Source organism: Peromyscus leucopus, chromosome 6 (genome assembly GCF_004664715.2).
Source record: "Peromyscus leucopus breed LL Stock chromosome 6, UCI_PerLeu_2.1, whole genome shotgun sequence".
NCBI classification, from domain to species: domain Eukaryota; kingdom Metazoa; phylum Chordata; class Mammalia; order Rodentia; family Cricetidae; genus Peromyscus; species Peromyscus leucopus.
In genome coordinates this window covers 30,271,558-30,286,368 of record NC_051068.1, presented here as the reverse complement: position 1 = coordinate 30,286,368, position 14,811 = coordinate 30,271,558, and positions in this window count along the sequence as shown.

Genomic DNA, 14,811 nt, shown 5'->3' with positions numbered 1-14,811 from the left:
TATAGAATCGAACGATCCCAATCTCTCACTTCTTCTTCTTATTTTTTTTTTATAAAGCAGAAAATGATAGTTGAACATGGCACAGTTCCCAGGAAAGCTGCGTGACAAGTGGTAGGCACACCGAAGTTGGGCTGTGGCAAGCAGCCATGGGTATGTGATCTTCAAAGAGTTGTCCTGTTCGCCCAACCGCCACGTTAAATGGCACGAGGACTCTGCAACTTCATTTGCTAGGAGAGAAGAAAACTGAAAGATGTTTGAAATCTCCCTCATTAGGCTCCTTTTGAAATTCTGTCTACTAGCTTATAGTAAAGACAAAAAAAAATTGTAATGCCAAATGAATTGAACAGCTGGGGCAAGATGTGATGGGATGATTCCTACAGCAAGGTGATTCCCTATGAAGAAACAAAACCAAAAATGAATAGAGATTACTGTTTGATTTTCTTTGTTCATTAAGCCAGCAAGGAGAGACATTTACGTAGTTTCGTATCAAGGTAAACTGATCAAATTCACAAGAATTCTTCAAGCATGAGGCTTGGATGTCTTTAGGCTACAAGTGTGTGTTGGCTGTATTGTCTCTGAGGTTGTTAGGTAAGAAAAGACTGCTAACAATAGTAGATGTGAAAAAGATCAGCTGGGCTCAGAAGGATTTGAAGATTGGATTCAGGGTTGGAACTGCAGGTGATAATGGATGCAAGAAACACGCCACTGGAACCCTGCTGTTGGGAGAGGGACAGTCTGAAGGTAGGTGCTGACACAGTTTAATGCAATGTGATGGCAGTAATTCCATGCCAGCTTCAATTCTAGGCAGTTCGATCAGCTGGCATGTGATGCTTTCTTCCAGTTTACACATGGAACAGCTAAAGCATAGAGAGATCACACAGGAACTGAGTGTCTGGGCCAGGGTTTGAACCATGTTCCTAACTTCTACAATGCTCTTCTAGTAGGTAAATGGCTTCTAGGAGACATAGCAAAGTGTCCAAAGACTGATCTTCTCAGAGACTCTGGTCGAGTCTATGAGTAAACACATCATTTGTTGACAGCTCTAGTTTGGAACCATGTGGTCATCATAATTGTGTCTTCAGCCACTTCCCCAGAGCGGGATTTCATTTGGCTCTTTCTTTTTCTACAGCAGTTGTTCTCAACCTTTCTAATGCTGAGACTCTTTAATATAGTCCCTCATGTTGTGGTGACCCCCAAACCATACAATTATTTTCATTGCTGCTTCATAACTGTCATTTTGCTATTATTGTGAATCTTAATGTAAACATCTGTGTTTTCCTGATGGTCTTAGGCAACCTCTGTGAAAGGGTCATTTGCCTCCAAAGGGGTCACAACCCACAGGTTGAGAACCACTCATCTAAAGGCTGGAAGGGATGCATGGCAGTGGTTTTGGGTCTCGTAGAAACCTAGATGTAAAAATAACAGATTTTTGTGCTGTTCCAGAGGAACAAGGAAGAACTTACTCTAGTCCTGGACAAACCTCTTTCCTCTTGCCCATTGGTGACATATTGCTGACAGAGAGCATAGCATTGCATCTGGGCTGTGCAAAGCATGAGGCTGATGGTTCCTGAACTGCATGACACTAAGGAGGAGGGCCGAATACTTAAATATATCTCTAGATCTCTGAGGGAGAGGAAAGAGAAGCTGAATGGCTACCCTTAATGGCTACTTCAGAAAAGCCAGAAGTTGGTCCTGGAGTTACTGATCATCCTATATGCTGGGTGTTGGATTCTTGGAATTGACAGATGTGGGTAGAATTTAACTCATATCTTAGTTATATAATTTGGCCCATAGTTCTGATATAGAGATGTAAGCAAGAAGAGTTGAGTACATAGCATGAGCCTTCCAGCCTAGTCTTCCCTTTCTTTCTTCTGTGCACAAGAAAACTAGTTTGAAACAGCCTTGTTCCAACTAGCAGAACCAGGCAGCGTTTTTTGCAAAGTAGTGTTGAACATACAACACTCCAGGCTAGCAGTTGCAGAGAACTTTGGGAACAATACACACCACTCTCTTTCACTGTATTTTTCAAAATTTGTTTTAAAATTCTGGCTTTTTAGGACTGGAGAGTTGAATTTTATTTACTGATACTTAGGACAGCTATTGAACACAACTGTGAAGTTGGTAAGATCTTGGATTAAGATGACAACTGCAATGTCCCACACAGCCACTGCTACCCCTGACTTCTGTGGCAGAAGTGGAACATTGATCATGGCCCTTCTCCCCGACTGAGCATTGGGATGGGGAGGAATTATTCCTCATCCAGCTATCAGGGCAGCCACTGGAGAGCTGGCACCAGAAGGGGAAATGATTTCCTATTCTGGCTTGAGGATCTTTGTCTCTGCCCTGAACACAGGAGAACAATAAGAGGAGGGTATTTGGGACTAGGCAAGCTTCTATTTGGATCCAGGCTCTGCCTCTTTCCAGCTTGCTCGCCTAGCTTACTTGCCTGAGCCTTTTCGCCTTTGAAAAGTGAGACTAATGGGCACAATTTTGTAGGCTGTGCTGTGATGCTAAAAGAGATGGAGTGTGTCCTGTTGCCAGATTGCCCAGCTCTCTAAAAGCTAGTGCACCTTTCCACCAAAACTTCCACCAAGGGGAAATAACAGCGAATGCATTTTTCTAAAAATGCATCATGTTCATGTCTGAATAGGAAAGTATCTTTGATGAAGGGAGTTAATTGTGGTAGTATTGTATGCTGGGGATGAACACCTTGAGAGAGGCTCAGTTTGCTCCAACTACTCAGACCATTCTGGTTCTGTAGACAGACATGGCTCAATTTCAGTTTCCAAAATGTCAAACTTGGCAGAGACTAGTGTTTTAGGGAGTTACAGAAGGCATAGAATCCATAATCCTTGCCCTTGAGGAAGTCAAGCCCAAGGTACACAATGACAAATAAACATTCTGTAGAATACAAATACTGAAGCCTGGAAATAGACCCACATATGCTAAATTACAGCTCCATAAATGTATTCGCTTTTTAAAATATCTGCATAGGCAGACAGATCAATGGAACAGAATAGAATCTTAAGTAGGTCCAGATACTTCAGGGAATCTAGTGGATGATAAAAGTGGCATTTTAAATCAGTAAAGAAAGATGGATTGTTTAGAAGATGGCACTGAGTCAACGTTTTCAGCCATTTAGAGAAAAAATTGGATCTCTATCTCTCTCCTCACACTAAAGTGCATTTTGGATGTACCAAAGCTTTAAAAATAAAATGAAAAACTGTAAAATTTTCATAAGGTATCATAGGAATTTTTTTTTTTAAAGGAATCTTGAATTGAATAAGATTATTTCTTTTCAAGCAAGAAACCACCTGAGTAGGTATTAACAACAAAAGAGTCATGTAAATTTGCTCTAAACCTTAAACCTCCTCCAGGGAAAAATACAGCAATTAAAGGCAAAGACGAAAAGATGATCCATGAATGCAAATGTCTCTCTTCAAGTGTATTCCAAAGATATTGAACCAAGTTTTACACATGTACACTGTGTGTGCACTGTACAGTCACACATATATTAAAGATTGTTCTAGACTGACAACAAAATTACAAGTGTTCTAGCAAAATGGGCAAAAGATATGAAAAAGTAGTTCAGAGGGAAAAAAATCTCTATTTTATGCATATAAGAATCCTTGCTCTCATTCATAATTCAAGAAATGCAAATCCCAATTGCAGACTGGTTTCTCACTGACCAGACTGATGATAGGAAATGTAGAAATTGACAGAGTGGATGAGAGTGTGAAGACACAGGCACACACACATGCTGATATGCTAAAAGTTGGTACCATTGGCTAATACTATGCAAATTGAAACCTGCAGATCTTACAAGTCCTAATTTTGGTGATTTGCCCTCTGGTTTTATTTGCAAATCTACACAAAATGGTGTGAATAAAATAGTTCATTACTACATTATTTCAAACAGTTGAAGAAAAATAATCTATGTGATGAACAATCCATGTGTTGATCAACAGTAGACCAACTATATGAATTACAGTGCAATCATGAGAGTTGTTATATAGCCATAGAAAATAATGTAGTGTACTCACATGTGCTGTTATGGATTTTCAAGGCCTATTACTAAGTTGAAATAAGAATGTCCATGGGCATACTGGTGCACAGTCAACTTCTGGGTGCAAGGGATACTTTTGACTGTGGTTACCTTCAAGGAGTAGGCAGGGCTGGGAGGGGTAGGGAGAGGTCTTCACTTATCTTGGATACATTTGCCCTATTTGAATTTCTGATCAAAATCATTTGCTCCCAGGGCTGGAGATTTAGCTCAGTTCTAGAGTGCTTACCCAGCATGCAGGAGGCCCAAGATCTATTCCTAGTACTATGCCAAAAACACAGTAAAAATCATATGTTGTGTTTCAACCAGTAAGTGGATTAAGACCGACTAAACTGATTGCATAGGCATAGCTCTTACATTGTTGTTTTTGTTGTTTGTTTGTTTGTTTTCTGGGTGGCCTGCACTCAGTGTCTCCCTCACCAAATCAAAGCCAGGGATAAATTTTTTCTTAGAAAAATGAAGCCTTTTTGAAAAATGGGAAGCAGATTGAATCATAAGGGCCACTCCATGAGTTAAAAGCTTTGGGGTAAGCAGAGCTCTTCTCTAGTCCCCTCCCCTGTAGAAAGGAGTGATCAACAGGCAGGGGTGTGGCAGGACCAGCATGCACTGGGAGTCATAGCCTCTGAAATCAGTTGCCTGATCTCTGACTTGCTTCTGAGAAGAATGAGTTCATCACAACTGTGTGCCACCTGAAGTGTGCTGGGTCTGCAGAGCAGTGGCCCCTGCAGTTACCAAGACCAGGTGTCTCCACAGAAGAGAATGTACCACAGCATTCCTCAGGCACCAAGCCCAACCCTGCCACTGCCCCCCTACCCCAGTGACCTTGGGCAGGCTGCAGCAACAAGAGACAGAACTTGTATGTTCAAAAGCAGAAGGCTAGTAGCCCAGGAACAAGAGCACAGGTAACAGCAGAAGTTGTCACATGAAACCACTGATAATGTGAAGCACAGGCCATACAATTTTAAGGATACTGTGACCACAAATCGTAGAATATATTAGATGAAATAAAACCAGATCACAAAGTTTCCTCACTTTGCACTATGTAAAAATTTTTCATTGAATCAGACTGTATACTGAATGACTTCATCACTGGGTACAGGTGAGCATTGCTATGTCTAATAATAATGCACTTTCTGTAAAACGTGTGAAGTTTTCCTCATCTGCTTGTGCCTCCTCTGTAAAGCAAGTCGGACAGGGCAGGGTGGCTACCATTGCAGCCTGCAGAGATAACGGCTTGGGATAGAGTTAAGTGTCTTGCCTGCAGTGAATTCATCTGTGGCAAAGCTGAGGGTCACCGCTAGGTTTTGAATTTCAAAACAATACATCCTCACAATCCCATGGTCTTTGTGGCCTTATTACATTGTGGCTGAAATGGCCAGTATGGCTTTTAATGAGGCCAGGGTACAAGAGGACCAAAGAGATACATGTGTGAAAAATGATTGGATTTTTGTTTTCACCTTGTATTTCTTAAACCTACTGAGTACAAGATTCCTCCGGGCACCTTCTGTGTACACAGCACTTTGGATTTATGGTTGTAGGAAATAACAGCTGAAAACTAGTGTCATGACTTCATTCTCTCTCTCTGTCTCACGTGAATGTGTAAGGGGTATATGTGCACATGAGCACATGTGTGTGCATGTAGGTGTGTGTGAATGTTGTATATGAAACGTATGTATGTGTGTATATGTATGTGTGATTGTACATGCTTGTGTGAATGAGCTGTACACATGGTGTGTGAATGTGGAGAACACATGGTGTGTGTGTGTGAGCCTGAGGAGGCTATTGGGTGGCCTGCTCTGTAACTCTGTCTCATTCCTTTGATTCAGAGTCTTTCACTGAACCTGGCGCTTGACAGGCAGTCTCCTGTCTCCACCAGCCTCCCAGCACTCACATCCTAGGACTAGAGTTACAGGTGTAGATGGCCATGCACAGCTTTTGAAGTGAGTGTTAAGATATGAACTCAGGTCTTCAGCACTACACAGCAGGCGCTCTTACCAGCTCTGATTCAACAAAAAATTTTATAGGGACTGAAGAGATGGCTCGTGTTGAAGGGGTGTACTGCTTTTGTAGAGGGCCCAAGGCATGATCTATATAGCTAAAGAAAATCTTCTCGTCCTCACAAATGTGTGTTTTGGGATTTACTCGAGGTCCAAAGCTGGAGTTTGCAAGGATTCTGGGGTCACTGTCCACCAGGACCACACATGTTCTTGTCTATGAGCATCTTCCAGGCATAACGTCTTTCCTCCAGTCCTCTCTGGATTCTGGGAGCTTGTAAACAGACCCAGCCTCGGTAGATGATGCTGCGCGGTGAATGAGCTCTGTGCCATTCAGCTGTGAAGTACCATGACCAGTGTCTGAGACTTGAAATTAACTTTTGATTAGCATGACAGAGCTGTGGGCGGTTTCATCTCGTCAGCACGCATTTCTGGTTCTCTCTCGCCTTTTCATAGACCGCCCGTTGGTTCACCTCCAGCTACTCCCGCCACCTGCCCTCACCCACACTCTCCCGCTCCTTGTCAGGTTTTCCTAGTCCAATAGCTTCTTTATGTGGCTTTTTGATGTTTCAAAAGAAACTTGCAATGTGATAGACCTTTCATTTTCAAATGTGCTTTTCCGGCTTTGATGCCTCATCAGAGCAATATGTCGGACAGACCAGGTGAAGGGGAAGTGGAGATCAGCTCTCCCCAGGGCTGATGAACAACCTCTGCTCTGCTAGATTTTTCCCATCTGTGTCAAGAATGTGGGTTAAACAGTATGTCTTCACGTCCCTTGACTTTTCAAGACACCTGCCAGGTTTGTTGCCGGGACACCTGACAGAATACAGGCCTCCAGCGACTCAGACGCGCCCTAGATATGAAATGGTATAATCCTCAACTGAACATTGGAGCGTTGTGAACTTCCGGTTTTTAAACTTCTCTCTTTAGAACAATTAGGGTTAGGTAGGCATCTCACGCGCTGTTGTCTGTACGCCTGTCTTTCCCTGTTTGGGCACCCAGATAGCCATCTCGTTTTGGCCTGGAGTGTTTAAAAGCCTTGACCTTTTGGAAGAAATAGCCTGAAACAGCCGAGAAAGTGTGAATATTCGCTTTGCTCTGCAGTCTTGATCTCTGGAACATGGTGTTTCAGATTGCGGGGCGGGGCGAGGGGCTGGGGAGAACAAAAGGCCTCGTCATGACATTCAGTAATGGTACATTGTGTTCTGAAGAACTTGGACGTGCTTAAGCTATAATCGACAAGGTCAGCCAAAGATTAAGATAGAACAGCAAAGACATTAAAAATTCATGCTGTGCTGTCAATACTATTTATATAGAAGTACCCAGTAAATATTTAGAAAAAATTTAAAAGCCAGCCTGGCATGGTGGCTCACGCCTGTAATCTTAGTTCTTGCGAGGCTGAGGCAGGAGGATGGCTAAAGTTTGAGATCAGTTTAGGCTACAGAGTTAGAATAGATCTTTAAAAAAATAAAATCTCCAATTATTTGCATTTTTCATGGCTTGTTATCAAGGTGGGGAAGGGAGGTACTGGACTATGCCTTACAGAAGCATGTCACAGCTAATGGTGGTGAGGGTGTCTCCTCTAGAGGAGATGAATACATTGCTATTAACCTCCGAAACTCTTGGTTTGAACTGGAATCTCACACAGCACGTCCACCTAAAAGTCAAATCACCAATTAGAACCAGAGGTGACATATCAACTGACCCAAATTCCTGCTGAGTGACAGAGCTTTGACTGCCATCAAGTGAGACTCTTCCTGTCACTTCATTAGGTCTCCCCAAATTCAGTGAGTATTCTTGTCACTTGAAAAACAATGGCTCATTGTCTTCTAGGAAGCTGGGAAGAGCATACATCAGGCAGGCAAATGAAAGCACACTCCAGGTATCTCAGGAAAATGTACACCACTTATACAAACCACCATTCTGTTCTTCAGGAACCCTGGGTAAGAATAGGACCGAATGGAGATGGGAGACTTCCGTTTGCTTTTACTCCTGGGTGAAAATATTCTAAAGGTGCTAAGTTGGCGTATGCATAGAGTAGAAAATTGTATCTATTTAATAAACATTAATGGGAAATGTGCTCAGAAAATTGAGTGTGATTTAGATCGGATGGATTTGTGCTGGAGAGTTGGTTTCCTTTCCATGGTACCACCTCCCAAAACAGAGCATATACCTATTTGCAGACCCAGGCTTCTCGAGGCATGGACCCTAACTCATCTAGATGGAGTGCTCTCTCTCTCTCTCTCTTCTCTCTCTCTCTCTCTCTCTCTCTCTCTCTCTCTCTCTGCTTTTCGAGACAGGGTTTCTCCTTGTAGTTTTGGTGCCTGTCCTGGGTCTCGCTCTGTAGATTAGGCTGGCCTCGAACTCACAGAGATCCTCCTGGCTCTGCCTCTCAAGTGCTGGGATTAAAGGTGTGCACCACCACCACCCAGCTAGATGGAGTTTTCTTAATTAAGCTACCAAAAATGTTCCTCCAAGCTGTTGTAATGTTGACTATGGGAGATATTTGGTAGTGCAAAGGTTTTGGTTACATTTCTAAGTTATCTTTAAATTCTTTATCATATGCTAAGTACCAAGGTTCATGTTTGTGGTACCTTTTGTGGCAGATAAAATACCCTTTACAGAGATAGACTCAGCCATCTTATAACTTGATGCTGCACCCTTCACTTTTCACAGTTAGTGCTGCAGGGTGTGAAACAAAACGCTGTAACTATGGGAGGAAACATCAGCTGCAAACGGTGAGTTGGCCTGAAAAGTATAGAGAGGATTATACACTAGGGCTTTTGGCTCAGTCCATTCCATGTTTAACAAGTGGGCTAGCCTGTGTTCCCTAGGTACTTCTAGGAATCCTACTTAAAGCAAAGAGCAAATTAGGATATAAGAGAGTGTAAGGACACTGGTTGAAACCCAGAGGTGAAATACCTGAAACTGAAAAATTATATAATTTAAAAAGTCAATTCAAATTCCACGTAAAATGCTGCCCCTGAGATATGGCCAATTCCTCACACTTGGGTCTTTCAGATTGTACACTGGACTTTCAGTTCTAAAGGCAAATGAGTGTAGTATTTTGAGTGTCTCATTTATACATGTATAGTACTTACAACTATAACATGCATTCTCATTGTAGCTGAGTCAAACTGTTCAGAGAACACAAAGCACAAACCATTGAGCCACTCTCCCACCTTCTGCCTTTGCTTCTGACAGTCCTTCCTAGAGGAAGCAGCTGCCCCTAGGCCATACATGTAGGCATTCTCTTTTGTATGAATTAGCATATACTCTCCTATACTGTATTACATGCTTGCACATACAAGTGCTTACACATACAAGTGCACATGTGTAGGTTGTCTGGAGAAATAGAGCTGGGGAAATGAATATATCTATAAAATGGTTTTATGGGATTGGCTCATGTGACTGCAAAGGCAGACCGGTCAGCAACATGAGGACTTGGGAAGGTCAGTGCTATAGTGTGTAGGCCTAGGAGCTGGAGAGTCAATGAGCAGATGCCTGACACCATGAGCACCAAGGGTGGGAGGAGAGAAATGGGCCAGCTTAAGCAGTTAGGCAGAGAGAGGGTGAATCTTTTACATTTCTGTTCTATTCAGGCTATAGCAATCTTGTTGGCCTCATCTGTACTGAACAAAGAGACCCTCTACCTCTGTCTCTGCCTCTGTTTCTGTCTGTGAGTCTGTGTGTCTGTGTGTCTGTCTGTCTGTGTGTCTGTCTATCTGTCTCTCTCTGTCTCTCTGTCTCTCTCTCTGTGTGTGTGTGTGTGTGTGTGTGTGTGTGTGTGTGTGTGTGTGTTGGGGATATATGCAGGTGCCCATGTGGTGCACTTGTGTGTACGTGCGAATGTATGCAGGGGATGAAGAGGACACAGGATAGCTTCAGAATATCCTGAGCACATTGCCATTTGTCTGTCAATCTTCTTTTTTAAGCGAGGGTCTCTCACTGGCCTTGAGTTCACCATGCAGATTATGCTGCGTAGCCAGTGAACGCCGAAAACCCACATTTCTGCTCCCATTGTGGGTGGGGCCATTCCCTAGGTAAGGGATTCTTGGAAGGTGTAAAGTGAAGACAGTAAGCTGATCTCCAGCACGCCTGTGTTCCGTGCTGCCCTCTGATGCCATGTGACCAGCTGGCTGAGGATCCTGCCACTGTGATTTCCAGTGGTGACAGACTGTGACCTGGCATGTGAGTCAGAATAAACCCTCCCTCCCCTAAGTTGCTTTTGTCAGGGTGTTTTATTACAGCAGCAGGAGAGAAGATGAGGACACATTCCAGCCTCCGTTAGTTCGCTCATTTGCAAGTGCACACGAAGCCTGTATCTTGCTTCCCTGATGGTGGTTTATATGTGTCTTTGTGAACTGTGGTCTGAGAAATTAAAATAATAAATAACAAGTTGCTACAAATGATGGTGGAGTTTCAGTTGTGCGAGGTGAGCAATTGCGGAGATCTACAACATAGCATTGTGCCTGTGATTCACAATGCCTCATTGTGTCACTTAAGTCCGTGGATCTCACATGAAGTATTCTTACTACAATGAAAGACCACTGATACTCTACCGGAAAGCTTTGTGGTCCTCTGACGACCAGGGAGATGGTTTATTTCTGTAAGTTTACAAATCATTTTAACTTCTGGGACTCTCCTGTTCATCTGCTTTTTCTCCCCTCTTCTATCCGATTGTTTGATTTTCCTTAATCAGTGAGTGTGCTAAAATAGAGTTTGATCTAGTACAGGTATTATGCCTTTGTTGAAAATGCCATGGATGCCTTTCCCCTTTCAATCTGTTGTCTTAGACTTTGTATAGTCTTTCCATTGTACCTACATGTTCAGATTTATGAGTTCAAAGGTAAGTGTTATCTTGTAGACATTTCCATTCTCTGTCTTTCTCAGGGAGGCCTTTTACATTATACAATTATAAAAATAGCTCACTCTTTTCTTCTCACACATGTGCACACAAATTCACCTCTTTATTCCACCTGTAGTTTGTAAAGGACGTCTGCAGTTTTCTAGATCCAGCTGTAGGGCTGCAATCTAAATTCATATTTTCCTCAAACTAATTGATTTTATTGAATTATTGCTGAAGAGTCTATTTGTACTGTTATTCAATAGTATAAATTATATGTAATATAGAAATACATCCATATATTATATGGAAATTATTCAATAGTATAAATAAGACTAATAATAATTCTTATTGAACGGTCAATTTCCCTCACTAATGTGAAATACCAGCTCTCTCTGTATGTATATATAGGTATGTGTGTGTAGACTCACATGTGGAACTATGGAGTCTAGAAGGCAACATCAGGTGACTTCCTCAATTGCTCTCCACCTTATTTTGGGGGGCAGGGTCTTTCATTGAACCTGGAGCTCACCACTGCCTCAGAAATCAGTTCTCTCTGGCTCCCGACCCTGAGGTTACAGGTGCAATCTGTCACACCTAGCTTTTTGTTTGTTTGTTTCAGACAGAGTTTCTCTGTGTAGCCCTGGCTGTCCTGGAACGTTCTCTATAGACCAGGCTGGCCTCGAACTCAGAGATCACTTGTCTCTGCCTCTTGAGTGCAGGCACCACCACCCAGCTCATACCTAGCTTCTACCTGCATGATGGGGATCTGAATTCAAGTCCTCATGCTCACATAACAAGGGCTTTACCCTCTGAGCCATTTCCCCAGCCCGGCTGTTGACTTCGTTATAAACTTTATAATCATAACCCCCCCATGTGTGTTTGGCTTTGTTTCTGCACGGCAGTCTACAGGTTTGGATTTTAATTCTCATACATCTTGCTCAGCAGAGGACTTCTGTGTGTTTTATGTCAGATAAGAAAATAACTCTGAGTGTTTGGTACTAAGTTGACCTTCATATGATTTAATTCTGATTTCATGTCTAAATGCTTAATAGTATTTAGAGATTTCCCAGCATGCACAGGTTTTCTAGCTCTCAGGACGTGGCCCAACTGCATCCTGTGTAAGTTCACAGTGTAGCCCATGTGGCCTTCTGTGCCGTGGCTCCTGCCTAGCACCCTCTTACTGCCCATCTCACCATATGCTTCAGGATGATCCAACACTTACTTCCCCCAAACTGTGCCATTTTATTTTATGTCCTTGCATATGGGACCCCATGTTCATCGTTTCAGGACCTTCAGTGTCTAACTCCATCATAAACATACAGCACAGAGGCTCTTGGCCCTGCTTTAATGGCTCAGAGAATCTACAAAGCATGTGTAACTGTAACAGCAACTGTGACAGCATTTTTTTTTCATTTGAGACTATTAAATATATACACGCCAAGGTGTCTATCTGTCAGCTTTACCAAGTTCTGAAACTAGACCATAACTTCCCAAAGGAGAGTGAAGATCCCTGATGGAAGGATATAAATAAAAACTTATCAAGCTGAATTCCATTCTAATGATAATTTTTTCCTCAAGTCGACACAGCAGACTAATGTGTGTCCACGTCTGGGTGTGAGCATGCATACATGCCATAGAGACAGAAGATAAAACCAGTGAGTTCCTTCAGAGGTAAGTGCCTTTAATTGCACCTTCTCTTCCTAGTTTAAGTGGAGAATTAATGCATGCCGTAGGGTAGATGAGGCCAGAGACACTTGCATGCCAAATACCCATTACAGACAAGAAGCCGTTTTTCCCCAATGTGATTCCCCGACTGATTGACTCTGCCCCATTTCTCACTTAGCATGTGGACTAACAGGATTGATTGTTTTGACTGACTTAACTTAGCTTCAGATCAATAGAATGAGACGATTGGCTTTCTCCACCATGGCATTGACCAGATCCACTGGCTCTTTTGGTGCCTGAGAGAAAGGTTCAGTGTCTTTAATCCAAGGCTTCCCTGTTGGAGAGTAGTCTGTGTCACAGTCTTAGTTCTGGAACATTGAGTTTCATGTCAATGAAGTTTCTATTTCTAGTTCAGTTCCTTACGGACAATCTCTCTGTCTCTGCTTCTGTGACTCACAATGATCTGGTCAGTCTTGGTCTTTCCATTCAAACACTGGCCATAGGTATTCCACAGACCTATGTATATGCTATAGAATTTATAAAATTACTCATTGAAAGAAAAAACGGGGGGATAGTTTGACACATAAATCAAGAAAGTAGCTGAGGAACAAGTTCTGAATCTTTTCTTTGCTAACATTCCATATTAAACACAATACAGTCATAACTGGAAATTTGTTTTATTTGATAATAAGTATGAGCATGGTATCTAATAAAGAGGGTTCAGAATGCATAGTGAGCTGATTAACTACATGTCAAACGGGGTAGAACTGTCACAAATCTGTGCAGATTCCTCGTTTCCCACTGCAGTTAGTATAGACCCAGATCTGAGGTTGTCTTAGCATCCAAATTGGTTTATTTTGTAAGAAAAATCAAAGGGAACAAAAGGTTCTCTACCAAGTGCCCAAGAGATGCTAGTGAATATGCTAATAAAAAGTGTGACTTGAACATGAGATTCCTTTGTTCTGTACTTTGTGTTTCCTTATATTGGCTATTTCATAGTAAAACTTACACCTGCTATTTATGTACTATCTAGGTTCACACATATGCATATATATCTTTAAAATATTTTTTATGTTTAATTAGTTTGTGTATATGTGACTGTCTGAGTGGTTTTGTGTATGTGAGTGCACTGCCCATAAATGCCAGAAGAGGGTGTTGGATCCTCTGCTGCTGGAGTTACACACAGTCCTGAGATGCCTGCTATGGATTCTGGGAACCACACTCAGATCTTCTTGAATAACATGCTGTGCTCTTAAACACTGAGCCATCTATCAGGTCTGATTAATTATGAGAAAGTGTCCTTTGCCTTGAAGTCAGTTTTGTGATCTGCAAGTCTTAGTTATTATTTGAAGACATGGATCTGTGAGTCTTAATACATTATGAAGTCTCCTTGTAAACTTGTCTTGCTCAAAATAAAATTCCTGATTGGTTGTGAGCTCCTCAAAGAGAGGGGTGTGCAGTGGGTCCATGGATTGCTATGGCTCGGTTCAAAGCCAGACAGACATTTACTGCTCAGATGAGGCAGAGCCCCTGGAAAGTCCTGCGTAGTTTCCCAATGCCAAGGCTCATGCCCTCGTCATTTGGGTATGTCACCGTTTCATGTTACACATGAAGAACCTGAAACAATGGGTTCCCATGACTTGTTACTACATGGCAGAGTCAAACTTGAAACCCAAGGCCTTTCCCATCTTATTCTAAGGTTACCAGTAACTCAATAACTAGAAATCTAAATTTGTAACCTCAGATGGAAGAAGATAAATTACTGCCAAGCCGTCACTAAGATGGAATAATGTTGACCACTTGGAATGAAGGGTGGAGCTGACAGATGTGTCTCCCTCTAGTCCAGTCACCCAAGTGTCAGAGATGGTTCTGTCCTGCCTTCCATCCTGTATCTTTTCTCCTCACACCACTGAGTCCATTTGTCTGTTAATACCCTTGGTGCTATGTTAACTGAACTTCAACTAATTCTCTATGCCTTGGATAACTTTACCGCTCATGAGAAGGAGCGAGCACCATTTCTAGTGAACTAATAGGCATCTAAACAGACCCAAGAGCAATAGAATGAAAAGATAATAGGTAAGAAGTGGGAGGGAGACATAAATGATCTTTGAAAACCAAAGTGAATTATAGCACTCATTATCTCTTGAGAAAGAGATTAGAAACTGGAAATAATTTTGAATGTCCCACATAGAAGGGGTTTGAAGCCCACACTTGTTCTCTAGCTTCACATAGCCACTCTT